This window comes from Canis lupus, chromosome 12, assembly GCF_011100685.1.
Source record: "Canis lupus familiaris isolate Mischka breed German Shepherd chromosome 12, alternate assembly UU_Cfam_GSD_1.0, whole genome shotgun sequence".
Taxonomy (NCBI): Eukaryota; Metazoa; Chordata; class Mammalia; order Carnivora; family Canidae; genus Canis; species Canis lupus.
In genome coordinates, this window is record NC_049233.1 from 72,609,307 (window position 1) to 72,623,303 (window position 13,997).

Consider the following 13,997-nt stretch of genomic DNA (forward strand, 5'->3'; position numbering starts at 1 on the left):
CCACGCAGTCGGCGCGCTGGGACACCCCCTGCCTCCTGTTCCTGGCGGGCGGGACCCCGTCCTGTGCAAAACCTGTCCTGGTGTTTGTGAAGCAGGAGGCCGCCTGGCAGCATCCTTTGGGGTCGGGGTGGATCACGGGCCTGACGAGCACCTGCACGGCCCTGCCCCTCCTGCACACAGCTCACTTGGCGCGGGGCAGGGGGGTGGGCTGCCGTGATTCTTTATGGGGCACCCGTAAAGCAGGTGGCTGGGGGCACGGCCAGCTCCTGGAACACAGCAGCCCTCCCCCCTGACGGCTCTGCTCCGGGGCCCTCTGGGGGTCCCCACCCCTGTCCGTCCCCGTGCCCTATGAGGGTCTGCAGGAGGGAGCAGGACCCAGGCCCCTGGGGGTCCCCACCTCCGAGCCCGTGCCGACGAGGGTCTGCAGGAGGGCCTGGATCTCAGGCCCAGGCCTGGCGGGGGAGGGGGTCCCACAGGCCGAGCCCATGCAAACCCCTGGAACAGACACGGCTCCATGGGAAAGAGGGAACGTGAGTGTGAAGACCTGAGCGCACGGGAGTCCCTCACCCGACGACAATCTCATCCGGTGGCCATGAGCCGCCCCGCGTGGGGGTGCCCGGTCCCGCCCCACCGCCGCAGACACTGGCTCCAGCTCCCCAGCTCCGCTTCAACACAGCGGGGATCAGGGGCGCAGGTGCAGAGGCTCAGGCCCCAAAGTCCCAACTGGGCCTCACGACCCGGCTGCGAGGGCCCCGGGGGCTGCTGGCTGCATCCGCTGGGGCAGGGGAGCTCACGGCAGGGGTTCGCGTGCCACCACGTGGGCTTGTCCGCCTGTGAGCGTGTGCGGGTGTGAGCGTGCACAGGAGTGTGTTTACGGTGAGCTGTTTGCTGGTCAGCCTTGCCCTTGGGGTCCAGGACTTGAGCGCAGGAACGTTGGGACCCGCCCAGATGGAACCTTCTGGAGCCCGGGCACCCAGGGCCACCATGCAAAGTTGCCGCCCCTCCCGCAAGAGTCGGGTCTTTCCTGGACATCACGGGAGCCGTCGGGCGTGGGCAGAGGGCAGGTGGGGCGAGCGCACATGTGCCGGGCACCCGACCCCGCGGAGGGCGAGGCTGGTCCAGGCCAGCAGCCCCGGGCCCCCCACACCCAGGATGAGCTGCAGTCTCTGGGGGGACCCGCGGGGCTTCTGAGGGACCCGCCCTGCGCCCCGGGCAGCCTGCCCCTGCCGGCCACGCCGCTGCGCCACTGGAGCTCTTCTGTGGGCGTCGGGCGATGCCACCTCTAGGGACCGGAAGCCCCTCCTGCGGCAGCTGCTGACCTGCCTGCTGGCCCCCTCCCCTCTTCCCTTCCCTCCCCCTCCCCCCGACCTGTGCACCCGTGTTCCCAAGCTGTTAACCCCTCGAGGCCGCCGGGGACTGGCCTGAGCAGCCCGGCTGGGGACCCGCCTGGGGAGGGACGGTGCGGCGGGGGCAGCTCTGCTGGGGGCACCCGCACTCGGTGGGGGGAGGACCGCTGCGTGCTGAGCACCTGCCCTGCCGCCTCTCAGGGTGTCAGCCGCGCTCTCCTGACGTGAAGCATCCCGCCCCACAAACAGGTGAGTGCGGTGGGCACCCTCTGTCCCGGCCCCACTCTGCCCACAGATTCCGGGGCGGGAAGCGTTTGCAGCGTCGGTGACACCCGCGGACCGAGGAGCAGGATGACGCCCCTGAGCCCACCGAGCCCTGGCGTCCCGGGGGCCTGAGGTCCTCTCGGCTCCAGACCTCCAGACGGTCCTGTGGGGTGAGGCCCAGGGTCCTGCCTTCCCAGCACAGGGCAGGGTGGGGGGGCAAGGTCATGACCTTGGCGCTCAGCTCGTCACACCCAGCCCCACGGAGACCAGAGTCCCCAGTGTGGGGCGGGGCCCGGCCACCACCTCCGACCCAGCAGGCCCGCAGCAGGCCCACCCCGGCCCCCCGATGTCCGCCCCGGACGCTGGCACGTGAGCAGCTTCCCGAGGAGCAGCCACTTCTCGCCCCTGTTGGGACGACTTCCTGCCAGGGGTTGAAGGGCTGGGGGAGCCCCGGGAAGATCCACAGCTCACGGGACCCCCTGGTTTGGCCCTAAACCCTCAGGCGTGTTGGAGGGACAGGGCGGCAGGCTGGTCCACGGCCAGGGCGCAAGCCGCCTCCTCATGGGGGCCTCGGGAGCTGCCCAGGGGAGGGCGGCGCGGGGTCAGGCCAGGACCGGGACCCACGGGGCGAGGGGCGGCCCCGGGCCCTCGCAGGGCACCTTCATCCAAAAATCTTTCGGATTTGACTCACCTCGATTCTTACCTTCGGGGTGTCTTTGTTCCGTCCACGGCAGGTCCAACTTTCTCTTCTCCGAGCCCACAGGCTGGCGCGAACCTCACACTAGTCCCCCCTTCGTGGCATCTCCGTTCATAGGACACATCGCGAGCCTGAGACGCGCCCCCGAGGCTGCTCCGTCCCCACAAACACGGGACCCACCGTCACACGTGGGGGCGCCCGCGGCGGGTCCTGGCCTCACCGGGCGGCCACGCTCAGGGCCCCAGCTGGCTCCAGTCCTCGGGGACGCCCTGCCCCGTCCCACAGCGGCCGAGCCCCGCACCCTGGCCCCGGGGTGAGGCGCCCAGCGGCTGGGAGGACCCCGCGGCCCGAGGGCCGCTCCTAACATGCTTTTCATTTGGTTTCAAGAGGCCTGTCGGGAACATTGTTCGCCAGAGACCCACCGGTGATCGAAAACACATTTACCGGACTGGCTCTGTGCAACCAGAGAAATGTCTTGTGCTGAGAAAAACCTCAAGAAATGTGTTTCTTATAATCAATTAGTATTAACTGAGCGGAATAATGACGACGGTACTAGGTCAAGATGCAACACATGCGGCGGGATCTTGCGCGTCTCCGGAGCGACGGTGGGAACCAGCGAGTCACCGCCCAGGGCTGGCGGGCTCTGTGCGGGGGAGGGAGGGCGGGGGGGCCCGGGGGGGCTCCGCGGAGGACGCGCCAAGGGGCAGCCCCGAGCCGGGGAGGACGCCCTGCCACGCCCCTGCCACCCCTCCGTCCCACGTGCTGGCCCCGCACAGGCACCCGCGAGGACGAGGACGAGGCCGCGGACGTGCAAGGGGCTGCGTGTCTCCTGCCACACGCCCGTCGGGGCAGGTGCTGGGTGTGCATCGGGGTCGGTAACCGGGTCAGGCTGCGCGACCCGCTGAGAGGAACGGGCCCTCCCGCCTGCGGGACCGGGCGTGTCCTGTGTCCCCGAGGCCAGCAAGCGGGCGCCACGGCACTCCGAGGACGCGGCCTGAACTACACACGTGCCTTGGGCTAAACACGTGTCCTCCAGGGACCGAGAGCCGCCCCACCGCGTGACAGTGACACACCCCACGGATGCCGCAGCGTCCCTCCCCCGCGTGACCGGGGGCCAGCCGGTCACCTCCCCTCCGCCCCACACCGTCCCTCCCGCCCTCCTGCAGCAGGACCCCGGGCCTCAGCCTGGACTGGAACCTGAGCACCAGCCCCCCGGGGCCTCGCCGGCCCCCCAGGCCCCCAACCCCGCGCTGAGCGGCTGGGCGCTGCCCCCAAAGCGGGCGGCACACGCCCCATCAGTCTCATGAGGAGAATCGGACCCCGCAAAGTCAGGCCGCAGCCCATTACGTTTGACACAAGGACCTGGTCTTGTTGCACGTGGTGGAGACGTGTGTGCAGCATGTGCCAACGCGGCCGCCCTGGACCCCAGATGGAGGGCGGTCCCCACCAGCTCAGTTCACAGAGGATGACGGGTGACCCAGAAGGGCTCCCTGTGCGCGCGATGCCCTCCATGCCTGAGACCGATGACGAGCTGGGGGCGTCGGGGCCATGTCAGGGCCACGGTCTGCAGGCGGCGTCACCATCCACCTGCCCGGGGACACGTGGCTGCCCTGTCTGCACACGCGGGTGTCCTGTCTGCACATATGACTCCCCTGCCTGCACACGCGGGGACCATGCTTGCACACAGCTGCCCTGTCTGCACACGCATCTGGGTGAGTCCACAGGCTGTGCTCAGGCACAAAGCCAGGGAGACAAGTGGGTGTGGGGGAGATCCCCACGGGGCCCCTCGGCACCACGGGAGTGAAGTCTCCATGGCCTGATTCTCCCTAAGTCTCCCCTCATTCCCCAGGAACAGGACCAAGGTGGGTGGGGGTGCTGAGGGCGGGGTCCCGGGGGAAGGCGTCGTGTGGCTGCAGATAAGGCGTCGGGCTTTGCAGACCTGCCTAGAGCCCACCCGGGCTCACCTGCCCAGTGTTCCAGGCGGCACCCGGGGCCCATGGGCCTCATCTGACCCGGTCACCTCCCCCGGGACCTCACCTCCAAACAGCGGCACATGGACCCTGCAGGACACAGTCAGGCTGCAGCCGTGGGGACAGAGGGGGCGGGGCGGGGCCCACGGGTGCCCCACGCGGGTGGGCGTCCGAGGTCCGGGCCTGGGCAGGCGGCTGGGGTCAGCACCAGGAGGTCCCGGGACAGGCCACTCGCTGACCCCTGAGGACGGGGCCTCCCACCTCCAGGGCGGGGGCAGGGAGGCCGGGGGGACGCGCGTGCTGGGCGGTGGCCGTGGGACCCCCCACTGTGTTCCTGGTCCCGGGCGGCTTTCGGGGCCAGCTGTCTGACGCCCCGGCCCCTGGGACGGCCTCCCGGCTGTGTCTGTTCCTGCGGCGGCAGACGCGGGGGGCTCGGAGCGGGGGGCGGCCCGGGACAGGCGGGGGGGCGAGGGGCAGTCCCGACGCCGCGCCCAGGTCGCCCTGCGGTTTAGACGCTGCCACGCTAGGAAGCCCGGCAGACAAGCTTCTCAAAAGAAAAAGACAAGATGTTCCTCCGACCTCAGAAGTGGTTTTTGGTTGTTTAATTTTTCCTGGCCAGGGTTCAGGGGTGAAAGGTCGGGGTCTCCTCCTCCACTTCAATCCGCCGGTCTTGGTTCTCATGACGCCGTTGAGAAAACGCTTTGGGACGATTTTAGAACTTGATGAAGCCTCCTGGGTTTTGAATTCTGGACTCATCAGGACTATTTTGGAGTTTGATTTGGTTTATTCTCAAGAGAAAACAAAGCCCAGTTTCCTGTTTTGAAATAAATTCTTTCATAAACTTTGCGGAGACAGCTCACGCTCTCCCGGCGCGGCAGGGAGGGGCCCGAGGAAGCCCGGGGCGTCTGCAGACCACGCCCGTGACGCCCCGTCCCCACGCTTGTGCCAGAGCAGATGGGCAGGGGCAGTGGGGGTGCCAGGGGAGCCGCGCTCCCACAGCCCCCGGGCCCCCCACGGCTCAGCGCCTCGGTCTCTGGCTGCTGTGGGGCCCCGCGCTCAGGCGTCCGGCAGCCTGCAAGGTCTGGGCCATGCCCATTTTAGAGACGAGGAGATCGAGTCCCAGGGGCTCTCTGAGGGCAGCTCCTTGTGAAACAGGTGTAGTGGCTGCTTCTGCACACCTTCCACGAATATCAGTGGACAAGAGGCTGACGTGTGCAGTGTCCCCCCTGGGGTCGCCGGAAGGGGAGAGCAAGCCGCAGGCTGTGGGGGCCGAGTCAGGGCTGGGGCCTGCGACCCGACGCCGGCAGGCAACGCCAGGGGCGCCCCGTGTGTCCACAGAAGGCCGCCCCCCCACCTCCCTCCGCCTCCCCTCATCCGTGGCCGGGCCCAGCAGCACACGGGTCGGCCTCACGTCCCGGAAGGAGCGTCCAGGACACCGTGGCCGCCGCTTCTGCTGCCTCCTCCGGTGTTGCCCGGCCGGCGCGCAGCCCGTCCCATGGGGGAAGGTCAACCTGCCGAGGCCCGAGCCCCAGAAGTAGGCTTGTGCAGCCGGCGCAGGAGCGAGGGGGCAGTGCTGCAGCGTCTCAGGCCCAGGCTGCCTCCATGCCCCGCGGGGATGTGCCAGGAGACACACCCGGCATCTGGGGGGGGGGGACGGGGGGAGGGGAGGGAGGGCCACTCAGAGGACAAATTCCATCAACCTCATGGGAGCCCGCCCTGCCGTGTGGACGCGCCCTCGGAGCAAACAAGGGTCCTGTTGTGAGCTCGCCGACCCAGCGCCCTGCAGCCTGAGCCCGGCGGCGGCCTCGGGCAGAGGACACGCACAGCGCGGCCTGGTCCTTAGAAGTCCGAGGCGGGCCTGCTGGCCACGGGCAGCGCCACCTCAAGTCGAGGCTTTCATGAAGTCGCCTGTGAGGGAGAGGTGGGGCGGCCTCGCTGCACAGATGGCTCTTTGTCCCTGCTGACACCTGCCATCTGCTTGTTTGTCTAAATGATGCTGGAGGGGCAGGGGGCTCCCAATCTGCTGCTGGGCCCCTCCCGCCTGCAGCGACCTCCTGACCCCTGGGCCGGGCAGGTCCACAGAGTTTGTTCTTCCTGCACAACGGCCGCTCCCTTCCCCAAGCCCTGCACTCCTCAGCACTAGAGCTCAGTGCCAGGGCCGCGGCGGGGAGGGAGAGGGGAAGGGGAGGAGGAAGTGAGGGAGGAGGGGGAGGGAGATGGGCAGGGGGAGGGAGGCAGGAGGGGGAGGAGGAGGGTGAGAAGAGGGGGGGGAGGAGAGGAGGAAGTGAGGGAGGGAGAGGAGGGGGGAAAAAGGAAGGGGGAGGCAGGGCCAGGAGCAGGAGAAGGAGCAGGAGGAGGAGCAGAGGCAGGAGGAGGAGGAGAAGCAGCAGCAGGAGGGGGAGGAGCAGGAGCAGCAGTAGGAGGAGGACTAGGAGCAGGAGGAGGAGCAGGAGGAGGAGGAACAGGAGAAGCAGGAGGAGCAGCAGCAGCAGGAGGAGGAGCAGCAGCAGGAGAAGAAGGAGCAGGCGGAGGAGGAGCAGCAGGAGGAGGAGCAGGAGCAGCAGGAGCAGCAGCAGGAGGAGGAGGAGCAGGAGCAGCAGGAGCAAAAGCAGGAGGAGCAGCAGTAGGAGGAGGAGCAGCAGCAGCAGGAGGAGCAGGAGGAGCGACAGCAGGAGGAGCAGCAGGAGGAGGAGGAGCAGGAGCAGCAGGAGCAAAAGCAGGAGGAGCAGCAGGAGGAGCAGCAGGAGAAGCAGCAGCAGGAGGAGCAGCAGCAGGAGGAGCAGCAGGAGCAGCAGGAGGAGCAGGAGGAGCGACAGCAGGAGGAGCAGCAGCAGGAGGAGCAGCAGGAGCAGCAGGAGCAAAAGCAGGAGGAGCAGCAGGAGAAGCAGCAGCAGGAGGAGCAGCAGCAGGAGCAGGAGGAGCAGGAGGAGCAGCAGCAGGAGGAGCAGCAGGAGCAGCAGGAGGAGCAGGAGGAGCGACAGCAGGAGGAGCAGCAGGAGGAGGAGGAGCAGGAGCAGCAGGAGCAAAAGCAGGAGGAGCAGCAGGAGAAGCAGCAGCAGGAGGAGCAGCAGCAGGAGCAGGAGGAGCAGGAGGAGCAGCAGCAGGAGGAGCAGCAGGAGCAGCAGGAGGAGCAGCAGCAGGAGCAGCAGCAGCAGCAGCAGGAGGAGCAACAGGAGCAGCACCAGCAGGAGCCGCTGCCACAGCCCCACACGGGCTCCTGCCCTGAGAACCAGGCTGGACGCCCCGTTTCCTCGGAGCAGCCCCTCCACCTGCGCGGGGCCGTGTCCCCTGACGGGGGCTGTGGGACAGACGGCAGCGCAGCGGCGGGAGCCCCTCCAGGGACGGCCATGGCTCGCCCTGCGTCTCAGGCCGGGCGAGGCGGGAAGGTGTCTTGCTGGGTGGGAAGGCGACACGCCCAGCGCCCGGGGACCCCTCTTAAGCCCGAGGCAGGGCTGCTGCCAGAAAGCCCCTGCGGGGTGTCCCAGCGGTCCCCTGAGCACTCCCGCAGGGGCAGCACCGCCACCCTGGGCCAAGGAGGAGGCCGCGGCTCGGCGGGGGGGGGGGGGGGCATTTTCCAGACTCGCCCTCCCGTTCGTTCGGGGAGACTGTTGCGGCCGTGGCGGGAAGCTCAGGACCGCGCTCGGCCGTGGGGCCCTAAGCCGGCAGGCCGCTAACCCGTCCAGCAGCAGCGTGAGCGCCAGAAACCGGGCAGCGACTTCGCGCCCGTGGCCTCCACCCACCGCTGACAGTGGCTCCCGAGCTGGGAGCCGCGATCCTGCAGCCCTGCCCACAGGGCCCTGGTGCCACGGCTCTGGCCCAGCCCCCCAGGAAGCATGAGGCTGTCACACGCAGCTCCTCGGGTCGCGGAGGAGCAAAGGCAAGTCCCCGGAGGCCAGAGAAGGAGAGTGTCGCCTGGCCGGCCTGCCCTCGCTCCCCCGGGTCGGCACAGACACCTGCGAGCCTGCGGCTGACGGCCGCCACCTGCTCTGACGCGGCCCCGAGACGCAAGACCCCGTGGGGGGCAGTGAGCTATGGCGAGCCCAGCCCTCCCCGTAACCAGCCGTGGGGCCACGCCCGGAGGCCTCCCGGGGACGCCTGACCGGCTCGCGTCCCCGTGGAATACGCGCTCTCTTCTCCCTCATTTGTCTGATGAAGCAGCACATGGGTGCGAGACGTGCCGGGGAGGCCTGGGGCTGCCGCAGCCGGACGCAGTCCCCACGGTGCCCGGGGGAGCTGGGCCTGGTGCCCCACATGCGTCCCTCGGTGTGACTTTGGGCATCTCTATCAAAACCCTCTTCTTTTGGGCCCCAGACCTCTGGGTTGCTTTACCTGTATTTCCAGGCCACCTGCCGGCTTCGCAGTGTGCCTGCCGCGGGGGGACAAAGCCCAGAACATGGACACGTCAGGCCATTCGCAGCAGGACCAGTGTCCCTGCCCAGGGAGCGGGGGAGCAGGTGCGGCCACGCCTGCAGCCTGTGTCGGGGGCACAGGGGACACCATCGGGCACCAGGACAGCGACGTGTGCAAGTGCGGGAAGCTCACCTGCACAGGGCTCAGACACGTGCACCGTCGTTACACAACCGGCGGCGTGTGCTCCGTGGATTTGTTGGGAACCGTGTGGGGCCCGCAGTGTCACACGTTTGTTCACAGGTTTGTTCGTCCCGAGTTAGGATGTGTCCGTCCTGGTCGCTGGAGCATCACGGGGAGGCCGGCTGGGCGGCGGCCACTCGGGAAGGAGCGAGTGCTCACATGGCGCGTCCAGAGTCACCCCCAGCGTGCGTCCCGGGGGGTGAGCACGAGCCCAGAGCCTGGTCCCCGGTCATCCCCACACACGGAGACGCGGCTAACCAGGGTGTGACCTTTCCCGGACCTTCGGGGCTCCCTGGGGATTCTGAGCTCTGGCCACGGGGTCGTATCCGGAGAACATGACTTTACCCCCGAACACTTAGGTCCAGCCGCCCGCGTGCGCGCTCCCGGGAGCCCAGCCAGGCCTGGGGATGAACAGCCGCGGAGATCGTGGGGTCGTGGGCCGCACGGACGGTGGGTGGGGGCCGACAGGGGGTGGCCGGCCCCGCGGGTCCCCACTGGCTGGCTCCCGGGACGGGGCCTGGCGCTGCCCCGCGCCGGGCACCCCCGACCCCGCCAGTCCGTCCTCAAGCCCCAGACTCCTCGCCGCCGTCCTCCGCTCCCACCGTGTTTTCCACAGTTCCCGATTCACACAATATTTATGGTCTTTGTTCCGCTTCGGCTCCGTGTCCCAACCGCAGCATGACTTTCTCAAGAGCCAGGATCCTGTTTCGCGCACACATGCCTGGCCCAGCAAGGACATCAATAAATATGCGTCCAAGAAAGGAGCCGGTGACTCGGTGGCCTGTCCTTGTCTTTGTGCGAAACCCTGTCTTTATCCAAGAATAAAAGACGTTTGGGTTGAAATGCTTCGTGAACTTCTCCACGGCTGGGCTCTCGCAAGATCGCGGCGCTGGGCTGTGGGCGACCCACTTTTCCTCCTCAGGCCCGGGACGGCAAGAGGCTATTGTGGAGACACGGCCGGGAATCAGTCTTTCCATTTGCGGAGAATAGAAAACAGGTTCAGTAAATCGTCCAAGACGTCGCTGGTGACCGGACGTTAATCGCATTTGCATTTTCAATGAAGTGCTTCCAACTGTCCTCATACTAATTAGTTACATTTGCGGCAGGCCTGGGGGTGCGTGGCACCGAGGAAACCTCACAACGGACGGAGGTGACCTGCTCCCGTGGGAACGAGGGGCCGGACCACCCAAGGGAGCCGAGGCCACGGGGCCGGGTGCGGCAGGGAGGGGGACACCTGCGCGGCCCGCGACTTGGGGCAGGAGGGCCTGTCCCTCCCCCCCCACGGCTGGGCGCGTGTCCACCAGACGCGCCGTCACCTGTCCCCGGCTGCCCTGAGGCCGCTGCGCCAGCTCCCGTCGGGATGGGGCTGTTGCAGGAGGCGCCGGGAGGCCACGGGGCACAGACGCACTCCCTCCCCGGGACGCTCAGGGTCCGGGCCGACGCCAAAGGTGGTGCAGGAGGGAGGGCGCCGGCGGCATCGAGTCCCACGTCCGTTGGACCAGGGGCACATCCGGGGGACACCACGGGTGGACGCGGAGCTGCGAAGGGCCTGACCAGGACCGGGACCAGGGTGTAGGGCTCCGCCGCAGAGGCCCAGACTGGGGGGACGGCCTGGGGGTTGGGGTCGGGGAGGCCAGGTGGTGGCAGCCGAGCAGAAACAGCAGCTCTAGGGAGGGCGTCGGTGCCACGCAGCATGGCTGCGCAGGGCCCGGGGTGGGGCTGGCGGCTGCGTGGACACGGCCAGGGCCCAGGGAGCGGGCATGCCTGGGACCGGGTGTGGGACGGCGACACGGGAGTCCACGCCCCGGCTGGGTGGCCGCCACACCCAGAGGCTGGAGAGCCGCCCCCAAGGAGGCCCCGTCTACACTGACTTCCCCGGGACTCGGCGGGGGCCTGCTTCTCCCCGCAGCCCCGGCAGAGCCCCACCTCACTGCGAGCAGCCACGACGCACCCTCGCCTGCCTGCCCGGGGTCACTAGCCGCCGGCTGGGGGTGCCATGCAGCCCGCGAGGAAGCCAGATGTGAGGCGGCCGGCCCCCGTCCTGGGTTCCGGGTCCTGGGTTCCGGGTCCTGGGTCCTGGGTCCTGATCCCAGGTCCTGGGTCCCGGGTCCTGGGTTCTAGGTCCCGGGTCCCAGCTGCCTCATGGGAGCTGCTGCACCCAGCAGGGACCGAGTCGTGGCTCCGACGCCCCGGCCTGCTCACCACAGCTGCACGGCCACGGCGCCAACACGAGTGGCTTTCACACACAGGCCAGGCCCGTTTGCTTTTCCATTTCCCACGTTTTTATTCAAAAGGCTTTCCAGACTTTGCTATAAAAAACTGCCATGAACAGTTACACGTGCTGCGGAGACAGAGCCGGGCATGGGGCCCCCCCACCCGCAGGGCTGGTAGGGGTGGACAGTGCTCAGCGGGGGCCGCGGGCGGGTCCACAGCTCACCGGGCCCGAGTGGCCGCGGCCACTGCCGGTGGTCCGTGCCCGGAGGCCCAGGGCCTGGCACTCGGCTGTCCCGGCCACATGCCGCCCGCCTGGAGCACGTGGGTGGTCTGCACCGATGAGCCTCTCAGAAGTCGCTGCGTGTGCCGCGAGACCAGCCAAATCGGGAACCGAGTCCAGGGCGGAGAGAGAATAACCAAAGTTTTGAATAAAAGCACGCCCGTGACGTGGAAGTACGTGGCGCCCGTGACGTGAGACCCTTCCCTGCCGCCGCGGAGCAGGCCCCGGGGAGGGGTGGGAGCGGCGGGCTGAGCGCGTCTGTCCCCGGCACCCACTGCGTGGGCCCCAGGACGTCAGGACAGGAGGCATCGAGGTCCCTGCAGGACAAACACCACGTGGTATCAGTGACCTGCTTAAAACACCGGGAGTTACTGCTGATTCTCCACCCGCGCGAGAAAGCGGAGGCAAGAGGCCTAGACGGGAAAGTTGATTTATGTAGACGTTTTTCAATATTAAAAATACCATTTTAACGTATATTAAATCTGTGACGTCTATCCTAAAGGGACTTGAAACTCTGTGTCTGCGAAGCACCCAAGTATTTGGGTGGAACATTTTTTGTTAATTTCTGAGTCAGTTTAAAGACCCAAAGACAAACCCACGCCACTGCCGGGAGCCCTGCACACCCACAGCTTCCTCCGCATCCTGGAGCCCAGCTGCAATGCCGCTGCGTCCTGTGCACCGACGGCACCTGCTCCGCGGCTGTGTGTGTGGCTATGTGCGCAGTTGTGTGTGAGCGGCTGTGTGTGAGCAGCTGTGTGTGCAGCTGTGTGTGTGCGGCTGTGTGTGCAGCTGTGTGTGTGCAGCTGTGTGTGCGCGGCTGTGTGTGCAGCTGTGTGTGTGTGGCTGTGTGTGCAGCTGTGTGTGCGGCTGTGTGCGCGCGGCTGTGTGTGCAGCTGTGTGTGTGCGGCTGTGTGTGCGGCTGTGTGTGCAGCTGTGTGTGTGCAGCTGTGTGTGCGCGGCTGTGTGTGCAGCTGTGTGTGCGGCTGTGTGTGCAGCTGTGCGCGCAGCTGTGTGTGCGCGGCTGTGTGTGCAGCTGTGTGTGCGGCTGTGTGTGCAGCTGTGCGCGCGGCTGTGTGTGCAGCTGTGTGTGTGCGGCTGTGTGCGCGCGGCTGTGTGTGCAGCTGTGTGTGTGCAGCTGTGTGTGTGTGGCTGTGTGTGTGGCTGTGTGTGCAGCTGTGTGTGTGCAGCTGTGTGTGCGCGGCTGTGTGTGCAACTGTGTGTGCGGCTGTGTGTGCACAGCTGTGTGTGCGGATGTGTGTGTGCAGCTGTGTGTGCGCGGCTGTGTGTGCAGCTGTGTGTGTGCAGCTGTGTGTGCGCGGCTGTGTGTGCAGCTGTGTGTGCGGCTGTGTGTGCAGCTGTGCGCGCGGCTGTGTGTGCGCGGCTGTGTGTGCAGCTGTGTGTGCGGCTGTGTGTGCAGCTGTGCGCGCGGCTGTGTGTGCAGCTGTGTGTGTGCGGCTGTGTGCGCGCGGCTGTGTGTGCAGCTGTGTGTGTGCAGCTGTGTGTGTGTGGCTGTGTGTGTGGCTGTGTGTGCAGCTGTGTGTGTGCAGCTGTGTGTGCGCGGCTGTGTGTGCAGCTGTGTGTGTGCAGCTGTGTGTGTGTGGCTGTGTGTGTGGCTGTGTGTGCAGCTGTGTGTGTGCAGCTGTGTGTGCGCGGCTGTGTGTGCAACTGTGTGTGCGGCTGTGTGTGCACAGCTGTGTGTGCGGATGTGTGTGTGCAGCTGTGTGTGCGCGGCTGTGTGTGCAGCTGTGTGTGTGCAGCTGTGTGTGCGCGGCTGTGTGTGCGGCTGTGTGCGCGCGGCTGTTTGTGCAGCTGTGTGTGTGTGGCTGTGTGTGTGCGGCTGTGTGTGCAGCTGTGTGTGTGCAGCTGTGTGTGCGCGGCTGTGTGTGCGGCTGTGTGCGCGCGGCTGTGTGTGCAGCTGTGTGTGTGTGGCTGTGTGTGTGCGGCTGTGTGTGCAGCTGTGTGTGCGTGGCTGTGTGTGTGCGGCTGTGTGTGTGCGGCTGTTTGTGTGCGCAGCTGTGTGTGTGAGGCTGTGTGTGCGGCTGTGTGTGCGCAGCTGTGTGTGCGCGGCTGTGTGTGCGCAGCTGTGTGTGTGCGGCTGTGTCTGTGCGGCTGTGTCTGTGCGGCTGTTTGTGTGCGCAGCTGTGTGTGTGAGGCTGTGTGTGAGGCTGTGTGTGCGCAGCTGTGTGTGCACGGCTGTGTGTGCGGCTGTGTGTGTGCAGCTACGTGTGCAGCTGTGTGTGTGTGGCTGTGTGTGTGCGGCTGTGTGTGCAGCTGTGTGTGTGCAGCTACGTGTGCAGCTGTGTGTGTGTGGCTGTGTGTGTGAGGCTGTGTGTGCGGCTGTGTGTGCGCAGCTGTGTGTGCGCGGCTGTGTGTGCGCAGCTGTGTGTGTGCGGCTGTGTGTGTGCGGCTGTGTCTGTGCGGCTGTTTGTGTGCGCAGCTGTGTGTGTGAGGCTGTGTGTGAGGCTGTGTGTGCGCAGCTGTGTGTGCACGGCTGTGTGTGCGGCTGTGTGTGTGCAGCTACGTGTGCAGCTGTGTGTGTGTGGCTGTGTGTGTGCGGCTGTGTGTGCAGCTGTGTGTGTGCAGCTACGTGTGCAGCTGTGTGTGTGTGGCTGTGTGTGTGCGGCTGTTTGTGTGCG

The 13,997-nt window shown here is 67.1% G+C and overlaps 1 long non-coding RNA gene across 1 annotated transcript; it reads left to right on the forward strand.

Moving 5' to 3' along the window:
* The first annotated feature begins 3,078 nt into the window (after positions 1–3,078).
* On the forward strand, positions 3,079–5,121 carry LOC119874319. Its single transcript, XR_005367510.1, has 2 exons — positions 3,079–4,019; positions 4,897–5,121. It is a non-coding gene; the product is annotated as an uncharacterized LOC119874319 (long non-coding RNA).
* Positions 5,122–13,997: the final 8,876 nt, after the last annotated feature.